The sequence below is a fragment of the Pleurodeles waltl genome, chromosome 6, assembly GCF_031143425.1.
Source record: "Pleurodeles waltl isolate 20211129_DDA chromosome 6, aPleWal1.hap1.20221129, whole genome shotgun sequence".
Lineage (NCBI taxonomy): Eukaryota > Metazoa > Chordata > Amphibia > Caudata > Salamandridae > Pleurodeles > Pleurodeles waltl.
The window spans coordinates 706,941,935-706,958,341 of record NC_090445.1 but is presented as its reverse complement, the minus strand read 5'-3'; positions in this window follow the sequence as shown (position 1 = coordinate 706,958,341).

Genomic DNA, 16,407 nt, shown 5'->3' with positions numbered 1-16,407 from the left:
GGGAAAAATTGGACTGAACTGACTTGACTCATATAGAGAAGATGAGTTGCGTTTTTGGTGCAACCTAATTACCAACAATGCACGATTGGTACATCAGAAATTAGCAGACCTAGTAGAAAAATATGACATAGAAATTGAGAAAACAAAGCACTTGAGAAGAGGTTATAGATTAGAATTTGACTAAAAAGAAATTAAGATTCACAGTAGGGAACTAATCCAGAGCATTCAGACATGGGGAGCATTAGATAAATGGGAAGGCCCATGGATAAAGAAACAAGACAAAAGGAAAAGGGATTCTGTGAATCTAACTGCTAGCATGCAGCAGACTGATAACCCAGTGAAATATTACCAATGAGGGAAATTTCATGAGAGAACTTTGTCCATGTCCCTTGGAGCAAAAGTGACATTTTGTCATTTACCAATGTTTACCCCAGGTTGAGAGAGAAACCAGTGGAATGGTACCAGCAAACAGACAGGTTTGTAAAGCTTGCAAAATGCCTGTGGAAGGATTTAAACACTCTATAAGAAATAGTGGTTCCAGCAGAATTATAGGTTGAATGCAAAAAAAGTGTAGATTGGCCGACAAGAGAACCTCCGCAAGATCCAGCTACAGGTGTACCATCTCAAGATGTAATGAAATATTACTATAAGGATGGTTTAACTTTTGAAAATGAGAATTTCTCTCAAAAATATTGATTGACAGGGACTAGACTGGACAGCTCAGGAAGGAAAGGAGTCCATAGATGCATATTATGAGAGATTGTTGCAGGCATTCAAACATTACAGTGGTACTGAAACAATTGAGCCGAAAGATATGATTCATTTTGTGTTCATATTTACAGGGAACAGTTAAGTTTAAAACATGGGGTTTAACAGGGAAAGACATTGGTCTAATCAGAGGAGTTGAGCCAGTTGAATTCCAAGTCAAGCAAAATGCAATTTTTTCTCAGATTCCCCAATACCACATGACACAGGATACTATTAAAGTGATTGCCCTTTAATTGCAGAATTTGTAAGGGATGGCGTCTTTAAAGAATTATTGAGCAGCCTATATAATTCACCTACAATGGGATTGCGAAAGTCATGTGGGAAATTTCAGATTGTTCAGGAGTTGAGGAAAAACAACGATATTGTGATTAAATGTTGTCCAGTGGTGCCAAAATCCAACAGTGATATTATTTCAGATGCCATGTGATGCTGAATGGTTCACCGTGGTGAACCCATCTCAAGCATTCTTTTCTGTAACTCTTCACGAGGATAGCCAGTTTCTTTTTTGTTTCCAATTCCTGGATCACGTATATTGTAGGTGCAGAATTCCTCTAAGGTTTTCGGAGTCACTCCCATCCTTAATCAAATACTGGAGAAGAATCTGGAGTCATTGAAAATGCCTTTCCAATAGACGTTGGTTCAGTACATTGATGATTTGTTGGTCGCTTCGAAGAAAAAGGAAGAGTTCAGGCAAGATATTATTGCCTTATTAAATCATTTGGGAAAAAAACAACATAAAGTGTCCCCACAAAAATTACAGTACTGCCAAGAAGTGAAGTATTTGTGACACCAAATTGAATAGGGAGCTAGAATGATTTCCAGAGTGAGAGTTACAGCCATATTACAGATGAATCCCTCAGTTACGCAGAGAGATGTCAGGATGTTTCTGGGAATGGTAAGCTATTGTCACCAGTGGATTCCCAATTTCTCAATCATTTCAAGTCCGTTGAAGAATCAGACTCACAAAGAAGTCCCTGATCCCCGACAGTTATATCAAGCTTGCATGAAAGCCTTTACTAAGTTGAAAGAAAGTCTATTCTCAGGCTTTGAGAATGCCTGACTACACAAAGCCATTCATGTTGTTTTGTCATGAGCGTGATGCATGTTCCTTGTTCGTTTTGGCTCAGGTTCATGGTTGTGTATACCGCCCAGTAGCATATTTTCAGCTACTTTGGACCCATTTGCAGCAGCATTACCTGGCTGTTTGCAAACTGTAGCAGCGGTTGGATTGAGCCTCACTCAGAGTGAGAGCATTGTGATGGGACATCCCTTAACTGTTTTGGTCCCTCACTCCATTGAGGTTTTGCCTACCCAAACTAAGACCCAACATCTTACCAATGTGAGATTGACCCGATACGAAACTATAATTTTGGGGTCTCCAAATGTTACTCTGAAAAGGTGTCTAGTGCTTAACCCAGCAACCTTGCTTCCAAAAGAAAATGTTGAAATTGATAAATTGAAAGATGTTGAACATGACTGTCTGGAGGTTACTGATTTTTGCACAAAACCTAGACCTGATATTCAAGATACCTGATTGGAAGAAAATTACCAAATTATTTTTGTTGATGGTTCCTGTTTAAGAGATAACATGGGAACATTAAAAGCAGGATATGCTGTGTGCTCAAGTTCTGGTGTGGTCGAAGCTTCCTGGCTTTGGGGAGTGTATTCTGCACAAGTGGCTGAATTGGTGGCTCTTACTAGACCATGCCATGTCTCTGCAAAGCTTAAAGTTACCATTTATACAGACAGCCAGTACAGATTTGGTCTAGTCCACGATTGCGGTCAGCTATGGTCACAGGGAGGTTTCCTGACCTGTTCTTGTTCACCAGTTAGAAATGGTGATAGAATACATGATTTGTTACAAGCTTTACAAATGCCTGAAAAGATTGCTGTGGTGAAATGCAGTGCACACCGGAGATCGCAAGATTTTGTATCAATGGGGAATGGTTATGCAGATCAAGTCGCAAGGTTTTGCGCTTTGATTTATATATCTTTCAAAGACAAATAGGAACTGTTACCGGAAGAAGAGATTTGTACGAATTGTGCTTTAAATATGATTGACTAAAATGGCTAGGTATTATCATGTTCAAGCACATGTTGAGAGGGATGCTATGATTCACACCTTTACGCAGTTTTGGTTCAATCCAAAGTTTAGACAGGTTGTCAAAGTATTTTGCCACTGTTGCATCATTTGTCCGCAAATGAACTTGGGTAAAAGGGCTGTGGTTAATATGAGCCACATTGGAAAAGCGGGAGGTCAATATAGCAGAATGCAGATGGATTTCATTGAGATGCCTGTGTGTGGAGGATTAAGATATGTGCTGGTGATTGTTTGCATTTTTAGTCATTGGATAGAAGCCTACCCAACACGTAAAAATGACAGCTTTTGCTTATGAAATTGATACCTCGTTTTGGTTTTCCGGTCTCTTTAGAATCAGATATGGGAAGTCACTTCAACAATGAAGTAATTAAATTACTATGTTCAGCTTTAAACATTGAGCAGAAGTTGCATTGTAGTTAGCACCCTGAGGCATAAGGACTTGTAGAGCAAATGAATGGTACCCTGATGTCACAAATTGCAAAGATGTGAGCGTCCACAGATCTAAAATGGCACAACGTACTACTGTTAGTGTGAGAAACACACCCAACAGGAAGAATGGATTGTCTCCGCATGAAATCCTCATGGACAGAGCAATGAGGTTGCCCGCGTTTTCTGCCAATCCTCTTATGAACATAACAGATGATATGGTGTTGGACTACTGCAAGGGACTGGCTGACGTTGTTTGCTCTTTCTCTCATCAGGTGGAGGCCACAACTGTGCAATCACCTCAAGTTCAAAGCCACAGCATGGGAGCTGGAGACTGGGTTATGAAGAAAACACGTGAGGAAGACTTTTCTGGAGCCCAGGTGGAAAGGGCCCCACCAAGTAGTACTGGTTACAACAACTGCTGTGAAGTGTGCAGGAGTCCCGAACTAGATTTATGTTGGACGACGAAGAAGAGTTGTTGAGAGTACCAGCAACACCTGGACAAACTCCAAAATCAGAGAAGGAAGCTGGGGAATCAGAGACAGTCTCTGTGCAGATCGAAGAAAATACAGATACTCCTGTGAGAGACGAAACGGAGGACCTACAGGACAGTGACATTGAACTAACCACAACTGAGGTGGTAGGAGAGCCTAGTCAGAGGAGGGCTCTCCCAGAAGCAGACATGTTCGAAAGGCAAGTATAGCAACCTACAGACCCAGTAAAAAGAAGTTGAGTTGGATCAAAGTCAAACAGATCTTATTCCTCCAAAAGAAATCACAGGTACATCAAATCAAAATCCTGCAGAAGAAGAAAAAGCTGAAAGTCCACCATTGAAAGGAGCATTAATCAAGGTTTTACTGAAAGGAGATAAACGGCCAAAATCACAAGCTAAAAGAAAAGAATTGATTACAGTGTCAACAATCAAAGAAGAAGTAGACACCAGAAGAAAGGAAGATTTGAGTGATAGAGAGTTAAATGGAGATTGAAGACTGAAAAGAAAACAAATTGCAAATCGAAAGTACGCAGGTCCAGAATGGGCATATGCAACAACTAGTGATTGGCAAACTGAATTTTTGTCATTTTGTTTTGATCATGAAATTCTAAGTCAATATTTTGGCAAGTGAAGTTGGTCAATGACCTGAACTTTGAGAATCCTGCGAAACCGAAAAAAAGAAGAAAAGAGACAATTGAAAGTAACCTGAAAAGACCTTTTGAAATAAACTGATTTGACAAGCTGCTAGACCGATTTTGACAACAGTGACTGATTTTGGACAAAAGCTCTGTAAAAGAGCCTGAAAGCTGTAACTAATTGCCAAGAAGATTTTTGTTTTGCTGCATAGGAGCATTTATTTTTCCTTTTTCTTCTTCTACTTTCTGATTCTTTACAGATCATGAGTAACCACAACAAGCAGGTTAGAAGTAGGTGTTGTACATATTAAGATAATGGATTGGCAAATGTGTGTATGGTAGTATGTTTACTACTGATTGTGAGTGTGAGGTTTCTCAGTAAAGCTGTAGCTAATCATACATCTGATTTAGAAACTACCACACTTACAGAGTTAGACAAGTTTAGAAAGGATGAAAAATATTGACATGCAGATAATTCACAAGGAGATCTTTCCTCTAATGTTTTCTATCGCTTGTTGCATGAGTGTATTGAGACAATGGATGTGAGAGAATGTTACCTTAGCACGCAAATTCCTTCATCAATAGAGGAAGGAATAACCCATAATAGCTTGCCACTCACGTATGGAATTAGTTGTAGTCTTCCATTAACACGCTTCTATATGCAAGAATACATAGAGTATTGCTATTCAAATCATGATTTTGTTTTTTCTTTTGTTCCTATTATCAAATACCTGAGTAGAGTATTTAAGGAAAATAACATAGAATTAGTGAGAGGTTTCTTTGAACCTACATTGGCATTTGGCACAGCTTATGCTCATTGCAATAACCTACATGCTTGCTTACACCAATAGAAAAGAGCTTCTTGGACTAAACTGATGACAGGAGGAAGGCATTAAAGGAAAAATTAGATAAAGGCTTAGTGAAAAGGACATTTAGAAATGACTATGCATTTAGTGAAAGCAAAACACAAGGGAAGTTAGCTTTAGATGCACAACATGTGGGGAAGCTTTGTATATATAGGCTAAAATCTAGAATTGATATATTATTTGTAGGAAGTGGTGAATGCAGACATGTATTTCTCTTCCAGAGTAAATGGACTTCCATGTTAAATGGACAATTCCCAGCAATTCCAGGGGTTTATTACATATGTGGACCAAATGTTTATTACCGTCTCCCGAGAGGATGGTATGGCACATGTTACTTGGGAATTATCTTCCCAAAGATTCATCAACTTGAGAACTTGAATGAAACACCTAAGCTGAATGAACTACACCTTGCTAGACCAAAGAGAGAATCTTACTCTGGCATAATTGGAGTTGTATATGGAGCGATGATTTACTCAGTGGGAGTTATCCTAAATTCCATACAAATTTGAAAGTTATTTACTATTGTGAATAACAAGCTGACTAGTTTTTTAGGAGCCATGTTCGCAATGGACACTGAAATGGCTGCGGTAAGATCTATGACTCTTCAGAACCACCTAGCGTTAGACATCCTTTTAGCAAAGGAGGGCGGAGTTTGTAAAATGCAAAAATCGCAACATTCTTGCACATTTATTCTTAACACTAGTAGAGAAATTAGAGGCTTTTTTAACAATTTGACTAATATTAGCTCTAACTTAAAAGTTCTGAAAGAACCTGGAGCTTGGGAAAAGGTTGGCATAGGTTTTGCTTCTGTGGGAAATTGGCTGGGCAACCTAGGGGGAGGTATAATTATGAAAAAAATGCAGAAAATGTTGATTGTTATAGTTTGTATCATTGGATGATGGGGAATTCATAAATTGTATACTGTGATTAAAATAAAGAAGTTGAAAAATGATCAGAGGAGGGAAGACATTAAATTATAAAGATTCTTTAAAGAAAATTGGGGAAAGAAAATAAATATAAAAGGTTATAATGGAACAAAGTTTTAGGTTAACAGAAATTGTGTTGTCTGATGTAAAGTGTGATGATGCATTTAGCCATCAAAGGAGGGATTGTGAAAGCTGAATTCATTACTAATACATTTACACTGATTATTGGTTAAGAATTAGTATGTCTTGGAGAATGTGCCCACTTGATTGGCTATCATACATGTAGGACAATTAATAAATAATTTGCAATAAAATGTATTAATGGACCATATTAACGAGTCAATGTTATGTATTTGCTTAAATAATATTAGGCAGTGATTCATTTCAAGGTTTGGGCCTAGTCGACAGTGCCTGCATGTCATAAATAAATGTTTGTAAATGTTTTGTGAAAGCAGAGAATGAATGTTGTTCATTGTTCACACGGAGTTGACAAAGCGATTTGTAAATGTCTTAAACTTTCTCATGAGAGCTGCTTGTTGAAATGTCCTGCACTAGAGGTTGCTACTTTATGGATTTGATGCGTGAGAAGGAGGTGTTCCCAGGCCTGGACAATGGTCGCACTGATTACAGCTAAGACTGCAACTAAAAAGTTACCTGACAAACCTGATGATGGGAATGGAGAAAAGGAGCCAATCATCGACATGTGAAAAACTGTCTAGTTATATTTTAGATTTAGGATTTAGAATCAATTGGTTATATTACAAACATCCGATTTCCTGACCAATGACGGCGTGAGAAAATACTTTGTGGATTTTAGTATAACCAGACTACACTTTGCAGAAGAGAGTCAGTCACTTTTTCATCCTAGTCCTGTTCTAGTTCTTTCCCTGTCTTTTGTCAGTCAGTTCAGTAGTTCTATCCCATTCTATCCCATTCTCTATCCTTTAGTGGTCCCGTTCAACAAGCTGAGCAGTTCTTGATGTTCCTTTCCATCATTACCATCCTCATAGAGTAATTGTATTCATGCTAATTCCTTAGCTTGATGTCCTTTACTTGGTTCAGTTAACTTAGAGCCAAACTGTGGCTAAGCCAGTTCATTTTACTGTCCTGTTGCTGAAGCTGACCAGATGGATGTTCATCTGACGAAGAGAAATTGCCACTTGATGATCCACTGAGGAGAAATATAACAAAATGCTACTGTTTCTGCTACAGATTTTTGTTCTTTTCTCTTAGGTACCAACTAATATTTTGATAGAACCCTAGTTAGATGTTTTTCCAAAGCAACTTTTGACCAAATTACTTTTGTATGAAGTCCAAACATGCCATTCAAATTAGAGAGTTAGTTAGAGTGACACATGCTTACAACTGTTATTAACTAAGAATTGATTTTGTTCACGTTTTGAATCTAGATGTATGCTATTTCTGTGGTTCAGTTATTGATGCTACTAATTTGTACTGAATGTTAAATAATTAATGCATTAGTTAAATTGAAATTCTTTTGTCTCTTTGGTCACCCTTGTTTGTAAATGCTTATCATTTGGTTTTGAGATTAATCTACGTGATATTAGCATTGTTAATATAAGGAAATAAACTTTCTAATTTAACTAAAAGGTGTGGTCATTCATGGCCATATGGGTCAAGGTGCGTAAAGATTACTGTCTCAAAGTTTCTGATAATTGATCTGCTGTTCATGTTATGTTGTTGTTGATTCGTTTATAAGTAAGATTGTGGACATGGTGGAATCACTCAGACCAAATAAGGCCAGATGTGCTCACACCCTCTGGATTTCCAGAGGAGGGATTAAAGAGAGACCAGTGATGTGGGGTTTAGGGCCAGAAGGAACAATTTAGCGCCCTTGTTCTCTAATTTCTCTGGTACATTGCAATGTCACTGTTCATCAAGTTTGACATTTATAGACAATGAAACCCACCAGTGAACGGTGGGTATCAATGGCTCTAAATGATTTACTCTGCCCTTGGTCACGGACAGGCATTGGTCTCTTGCATCCACTCTTTGAAAGGAGCTGATGTCCACCCACCCCTGATAGTTTCGATCTCTTGCGTAAGTTCCATAATCTTTTAGTCCACTGAAGATAGGTCCCTATGGACGTGAGTTCCTTTTGTATCGACTTTACAGGTGTGTCAGCTGTCAAAGCACTATAGATCGCCTTGCCACCCCCAGGGCCGTAGCCACAAAGGGGCTGAGTGGGGCCAGGCCAGGCAAAATTACTGTTTGGCCCCCCTAAATCTAAAGGCCCGTATTACTATTACTTTAAAAATGTCCTTAATATTCTTTTTTTCTTTTTATGTGATCACTTTTAATAGCGTGAAAGTTGTGACTTGAGCAACAGATCTGTGCAAAAAGGTCCCATGGCATCCTGGGCTCGACCTGTATTAATCCTATGGTGCCACACCCTCAGTCAGGGTCTAGTGCACAGCTGCGGGAGAGCTGGGTCACGCAGCTATGGATGGCAGGAGCTTCTTAGCATGCATTTCCTTCCTTCTGCATGCTGTTGGTTATTCCCAACTCAGAGCAGATGGAACCACAGCAAAAGTTCCTAGATAAAGTAATGTGCTGGCACAGTATGCACCCCTGTCTCTTCCCTCACCTTGCCAGCCAGCACTTGAACAAGCGTATCTGACAGGAGTCATTGCAGTAAATCCAGCCAACAGTGATCCACATGTATCTGAAATAAGTCCCTACAGCAAGCCCATGCAGAAAGAAGAAAGTGACAGTTTGTACAGAGGAAGGTAGGAGGATTGAAATAAAGCAGTCTTAGAATCTGGTAACTTGGCATTACATAATTTTACTGTAGTAGACTGAGATAACATCCCTCCACATACATAATTGATGGCTTTGCAGCTGCAGAGAGAGAAAAAGCTAAAGTGTTTCTAAAAATTGGACCAAATTGCTTGAATGAAATAACTTGCTTTCATGGTTAAGCAACCTAGTACCACTCTTTATTGATCGTGCTTTTTTAAAAGTGGGATGAAAAGAGGGTTGGTTTCTAAAATAAACGTGCCCATAGAAAGCTAACTAAAATTGCTTTCCTATGTCATTAAGGTTGTATCTTAAAACATATATCCCAAAAAGCCTCTGCTTCATATATCATGCCACCTAACAAATATATTGGTGTCTCCTTGTGAGTTTTCATGCATCCAGACATACATCACATCAAAGGTCAATCCAAATCTGTAAGCTGTTCCCATACCTGTTAGAAGTATTAAATAAGTTTGTAACAATGATTTTCTTCTGAATTAGTAGTATAAAAATTGTGAGACTTGAAAATATGATTATCAAGGTCTATGTAAGGGGTGCAGGTCTGTAGAGTGTTTTATTCATCCCTTCTCTCCCTTTTACTTTCCTCTCCAGTCTCTGTAAGCTCTGATTCTATTAGATGCTAAGGTCTTTTTTCTCCTTGTCATCTGAAATTCTTCGTTTACATATCTAAGAAGTTATCTATTTTCTCTCCAACATCATTTTCACTCTCTCCTGCACGTATTTCCTTCTAACTCCCACATTTCCCCATCTCTCCTGGACACATAAATCAACCACTCACTTGTAAGGACTGCATTTTCTTTTCTTTAGGTGCTGTCAATATTTCCACAGTGGACCACCCCTTCAGACACTTTATCATAGAATCACAAATGCAGTTGGTACGTATGTGACCATCGCTATGCCCGCTCTGCAGAGACGCCAAAGATTGGATGTGCATATAGTAGTCTGCACATCTCTATGATGCATAGCCTGCAGCTTCTGGATAGACACTTGCCCACAACCTGAATTCGGCGGGACACCTGGAGGTGATTCCATTCACATATGCACTATACAAAAGTTATGTTCTGCATGATACGAAAGTACATGTGAGACACAACATCTGGAAAAAGAAAGTACTCTTAGGGACTGTTAAAAATGGGTTCTCTGGTTGGCAGTCAGTTTGCACTCTGCCCAAGCACTGACCCTCACTCTAGTCTAGGTTAAGGGAGATACACAGCTCAGATAACCTCTGCTCACCCCCTTGGTAGTTTGGCAAAGGCAGTCAGGCTTATCTTAGAAGCAATGTGTATAGTATTGGTACAGATGTACACAGTAACACAGTGAAAACACCACAAACGGACTCAACACCAGTTTAGAAAAAATAGCCAGTATTTATCTAAATCAAACCAAAATGACGAAAATCCAACATACAAAAGCACAGATATGCTTTTTTAAAATAAAAATAGTCTTAATTTATAGAAATCAATGGATGCCTTGTTTTAGCACAAAGTACCTGGAATGTGTCAAAAATAAAGGCACAAGGGTGACGGTGCATCAGAAAAGCAAGCAATGGGTCAATTCTTTACTTGCAAGTGAGGCTGAGTTTCAATTCCTTATCACATCGGGCCGTTTGTTGATTATTTTCTCACAACGGAGGCTGTGCATCGATTCCGGGTGAGCAACCTCGCATCCGTGCGGGTATGATGAAGACTTTAATGCCCAGGATTTGTGTGTGAAAATTTCTGACACGCTGTGCGAAGAGTCTGCGGTGAGAACAGGCCTGCATTGTCTCTCCACTCGCGAGGCAGGTGCTAGGTTAGATATTTGAGCTGTGGGGCAGGCCATGCGTCAATTTTTCTGACACGCACACAGCTGTGCATGGATCTTTCCCCCCAGGTTACCAGCTTCCACTTTGAAGGGCCCAGGGACTGGAATTGGCACTACTTAACAAGTCTGGAATCCATCTTTGATGTCCCTGAGACTTCAGAACAGGGGACAAGCTCAGTACAAGCCCTTGGAGAAACTTCACAAGCAGGATTTCAGAAAGTGAACTCCAGTTCTTTCCCCCTACAGGGAGAAGCAGCAGCAGAAGGCCAGCACAGCAAAGCAATAAGCCGAGTGGCAGGCCCTCCTCAAGCATCAAGCTCTCCTTCTTGGCAGAGTTTCCTTTTGATCCAAAAGTAATCTGAAAATCTGGGGTTTTGGGTCCACTACTTATACTCATTTCTGTCTTTGAAGTGGGCAAACCTCAAAGGAAAGTCTTTGTTGTTCACAAGATCCTGCCGTGCCCAGACCTGGCCCAGGTACACACCCAAGGGTGTTGGAGCCCGCATTGTGTGAGGAAAGGCACAGTCCTTGCAGTTGTAAGTGTCAGCTTCTCCCTCCACACTCTAGCCCAGGGGACTCATCAGGGTATGCAGGACACTCCCCAGCTCCCTTTGTGTCACTGTCTAGTGGGAATTCACAAACAGCCCAACTGTCAGTCTGACCCAGACATGGATTCCACAGGCAGGCAGAGGCACAGAATGGTTAAGCAAGAAAGTGTGCATTTTAAAACAGACAATCTAAAAAACAACTCTACCAAAAGACATATTTTTAAATTACGAGTTCAGAGACCCCCAACTCTATACCTCTATCTCCTTCCAATGGGAAACTGCACTTACAAGATATTTAAAGGCAGTCCCCATGTGAAACTGTGAGAGAGATGGACCTTGCACTAGTGAAAACCGAATTTGGCACTATTTCACTATCAGGACATGTAGAGCACATCAGTATATGTCTTACTTTTTAAATACACTGCACACTGTCCATGGGGCTACCTAGGGCCTACCTTAGGGGTGACTTACATGTAGTAAAAAGGAAGGTTTGGGCCTGGCAAGTGGTGCACTTGCCAGGTTGAATTGGCGGTTTAAAACTGCACAGACACTGCAGTGGCAGTTCTGAGACATGTTTACAAGACTACTTATGTGGATGGCACAATCAGTGCTGCAGGCCCATTAGTAGCATTTGATTTACAGGCACTGGGCATCTCTAGTGAACTTTACTAGGGACTTAATAGTAAATCAAATATGCCAATCATGGATAACCAATCTCCAGTACAATTTAGATAAAGAGCACTTTCACGTTAGCACTTGTTAGCAGTGGTAAAGTGCCCAGAGTATCAAGACCAACTGAAACAAATTAAAGTACAGGATCCAAAAACCGGAGAAAAAAGCAAAAAGTACAGGGAAACGACACCAAGAGCTGCCAGGTCTAACAGGGAGTGTGACATGAAGTAAAACATGGTAAATGTAAACATGGACTGCATCGCTGGCATGGATTACGTTAAGAGTATTTTTGAGTCGTTATTGAGAAATCAATCAGTTGCTGCCAGGTCTTGGATCCAGCAGTGTCATGATTTTGATGTTAGTGTTATTTGAATACAAAATACCACTCTGCAAGCATAATTATTGTCACCTTCAGTAGCACCTTTTGAAAAGTAATTACAGTAATGTACATGTATTGTGTTAAAAATAGATGTCACCCTAACCCAATGAAGTATACTACTACAAGTTCCACAATACAATACCAGAAAACGGAATGGATTCTTAAAGCCCAGCTGCAGCATGAATGTCATTTATCCTGTGTTATCATAGGGAGTTTCTCCTTTGCTTTGGTTAGGCTCAGCGTGCAGCTAATTGTCTGTGAATTAGAAGATTTCTGTATGTAATACATATAACACTGGATCAATCGATTGTGAGGTGGAGAGTGATTGTCAAGGAAGTGCCAGGGACACAGCAGTACAATTGTTGAACTTCATTTCCCTCTTATTGTAGTTTTATTCCCACATCTGTTTGAATGTTCATATCTGCAGGGTCCTATGTCATGTATGGTATAGTCGGTCAGCCCAGGCATTTTGACACTAAATTCTTTCTGCAAGTTGGAGTTCACTTCTTGCCATTCTAAATATGGTGTTTCAAGCCTTGGAATGCAAAACAATGTTGGATAAAAGGCTAGTACTGGCTGAAGGTGTAACACATTTAATGGGGCCAACTTGAGTTCATGGCCTGGACTTACCTATTGCAATGTCTGCTCAGTGCTGTGGATTACGTGAAAGGTTACCACAGTTTCAGTTCTTGCTCGAGTATCCACAGTATTAAGTATGAAGTCTCATTCTGTAGGAGAACGACATCTGAATCTGTAAATAGTGCCAAGAAATTAGCTGAGATAGATCAAAAGTTTAAAACAAGTAGCTTGAAAGCTTACATATTTGAAACTTTAAATTTGAAAATATTTTAGTTTAAAAACATAAAAGTTAGAAAAAAGTATTCTAGTTTAAAAAAAATTAGAATGTTATTTCATATTAATAATATGATATCACGTTTAATTGGGCTACAATAAAAAGAAAAATGACTAGTTGATTGCTCCTGGGTGTGCTTCTCTGACAAGAATACATAGCCCTATTTCTCCTTACCCCCCCTCCCCCATTGGCTCAGCACCATGTCAAAATGAAGACTCTCCTAGGTGAATCTGCTGGGGTCATAATTTGTGTCGTTGACTAAATGTTCTTCGAATGCCTTTTCTCATAATTATTCATTCAAACAAGTGCTTTCCTTTGGCAAACAAACATATTTTCATGTTTAATGTCAAGCCAAAAACATTACACCAATGTTACTCTTAAAATTGTCTGTTGGTTCACACATGCAGGTTTCATATTTTGCTTGCACCAATAATGAGTTCTGTGCCCTCACTATATGGTATCCACTGGAGCACTTGCATTGTTTGAAAACATTTGTATTAAAATGCATATTGTCTTTACTCATAATCAAAAATAATTTTCTACATGTGGTTGTGTTGTACTTTACATGGCCTGCTGGCATACCTTATTTACCCTTTCATTTTTGTGTGTCTTATGTTCTGCATAATTAATTGGATCAGTTTTAAATATATTCCAGCCTTTTTTCTGCGTATCCCTGTTTTTTCAAGGTCCTAGGCTTACAGGTCTGCCCTTTGTTTCATCACTGGAATAAAAATACAAAGGCAAACAAACACGTCGGAAGGGTGCTACATGACCTTTCATTTCTTCACTTGCATTTTTTGCCATTTAAAGGTGCAGCAGAATGATGGATTGGGTGAGAGGTCGGGGTGGATTGTAAGGAGAGTTTTATAACTTTAACATTTTGTTTTCCTGAAAGTTGGTATTACAAAGATGAGAAGTGGAGGGAGATGGTTCTCCCATTAGCATCTGCATTATCTAATATAAGGGAAATTATGAAACCTACAGACTCCAGGAGTGTTTTATCCATTATGAGTGTAGAATATGCTAGGACACTTTACTATCCCAAGTCTCAATAGCATTTCAAGACAGAGTACCTGAAACCTATAGCTCACCTCAGTACAAAGTGCTTAAATACTTTCCTATATCCAGATCAAGGTTCTTTTGTATCTCATGAGGAAGCTTAAAGGTCAGTTAAATAAAAATAAGAAGTGTCACAGGGACTGTCCTATCATAGTACCATATGGAATCCCTAGAAGTTGTAGCCTGAACCACATTAGGTAACCCAAAGTTCTATTCCATCACCATGAGGATTGACATACAGTTCTGGCTAATCACTGTTTAGAGTACCCTAGGGCAGGATCCTATCTCAATTCCAGGTCTCCAAAGGGTCTATCATCCTATTTAGTTGCCATGCATTGTACATCATGTGACTATCCCATCTACATCAGAACATACCAAGGCTTTCTCCCTTCATTGTACAAGGTACTCCACAGTTATTTTACATCAGGTTGGAACTGCTGGACAACGCTACATTAATACTTGGGCCAAAATTTTGATTATCACAAAATTATCCTATGTTTGTGTAAAACCCCCATTCCCTGCCATGGATTGATTTTAGGAGTCTTACAACCACCGCACTATCAATGTTTGTACATGTGGTAAAGCTGCATGGTTTCAGCATGTGTCCACAAATATGGTTGTAGTGCATGACCAAAAGCTGTTTGGTTTTGCACCTTTTTTCAGTGAATGTGCTGTTCAGAAGTAAACAAATTAACATCAGCGGGAAATGAAGTGAGAGAACATAAAATGAGCTCTCGTGTCACAAGGTCACTTTTTACTGCATTAACAATCAAATGCATATTAATATTACCAAAAATGTTAGAAACAACTGCCCTGATAAACAGTATAATTTGGAAGGAAAGAAAACTTCCATGACTCTGTGGTATCCTTCACTTCCATGCACAGTAAAGAGATGAAGACCAGTGCATCTGTACAATTACAGACAATGGTGGTCATTCTGACCTCGGCGGTAAAAGGCGCCTACCGCCGGTCAGAAATCCTCCATAATCCCGCCGCGGTCGCGGAAACCCGCCACGGTCATTCTGACCCGCAGAAGGCAAACCTCCGAAAATCCGACCGCCACAACAGACCGCCAGACCAGCGGTCGGCGGAAAGGTGGAGGTGACAAAACCTCCACCGTCACGCCAACAGAAATACGCCCATGCCATTACGACCCACGAATCCACGCGGCGGTCATTCAAACGCGGTATTCCATTGGCGGGACACACCGCTGCGGTCAGAATACACACAAACGAACAAAACCCAGCCACATTGGACGATTTGAATCCCACACACCTGATACACATACACACACCACTCCCACACACACAATACAATATAAAACACACACCCACATCACCCACAAACCCCTACGCAAAAAAATTCGTAAAGAAGGCAAGAGCGAGACACCAGCATCCAAAAAATAACAGCCACAGCCACTCAACACCATCACCCACACACTAACCACACACAAAACAACACACACCACCACACTCAACTCACTTAAATACACATACTCCACCCCACACATCATACACACCACCCCATGGCACCCCAAAGACAACCCCGCTTCACAGACGAAGAACTCAGGGTCATGGTGGAGGAAATCGTTCGGGTAGAGCCCCAGCTGTTCGGCACACAGATACAATACACTAGCATTGCCCGGAGGACGGAGCTATGGCAGAGGATTGTCGACAGGGTGAACGCAGTGGGACAGCACCCCAGAAATCGGGAAGACATCAGGAAGCGATGGAACGACCTACGGGGGAAGGTGCGTTCCATGGTATCCAGGCACAACATCGCCGTGCAGAAGACTGGCGGAGGACCCCCACCTCAACCCCCACAATTCACATCATGGGAGGAGGAAGTCTTGAACATCCTGCATCCTGACGGCCTCGCAGGAGTCGGCGGAGGAATGGATACTGGTAAGTTGAAGCTTCAATACTGCTTCCCCCCCACCTGCATGCCAAATCAGACCCCAACCCTCACCCCCATCCTCGAACCCCACCCTCACCCCCACCCCCATCCTCACCCCCACCCTCACCCCCACCACCATCCTCACCCCCACCACCATCCTCACCCCCACCCCCAGCACACCTATTCCCCGCCAATGTCTCA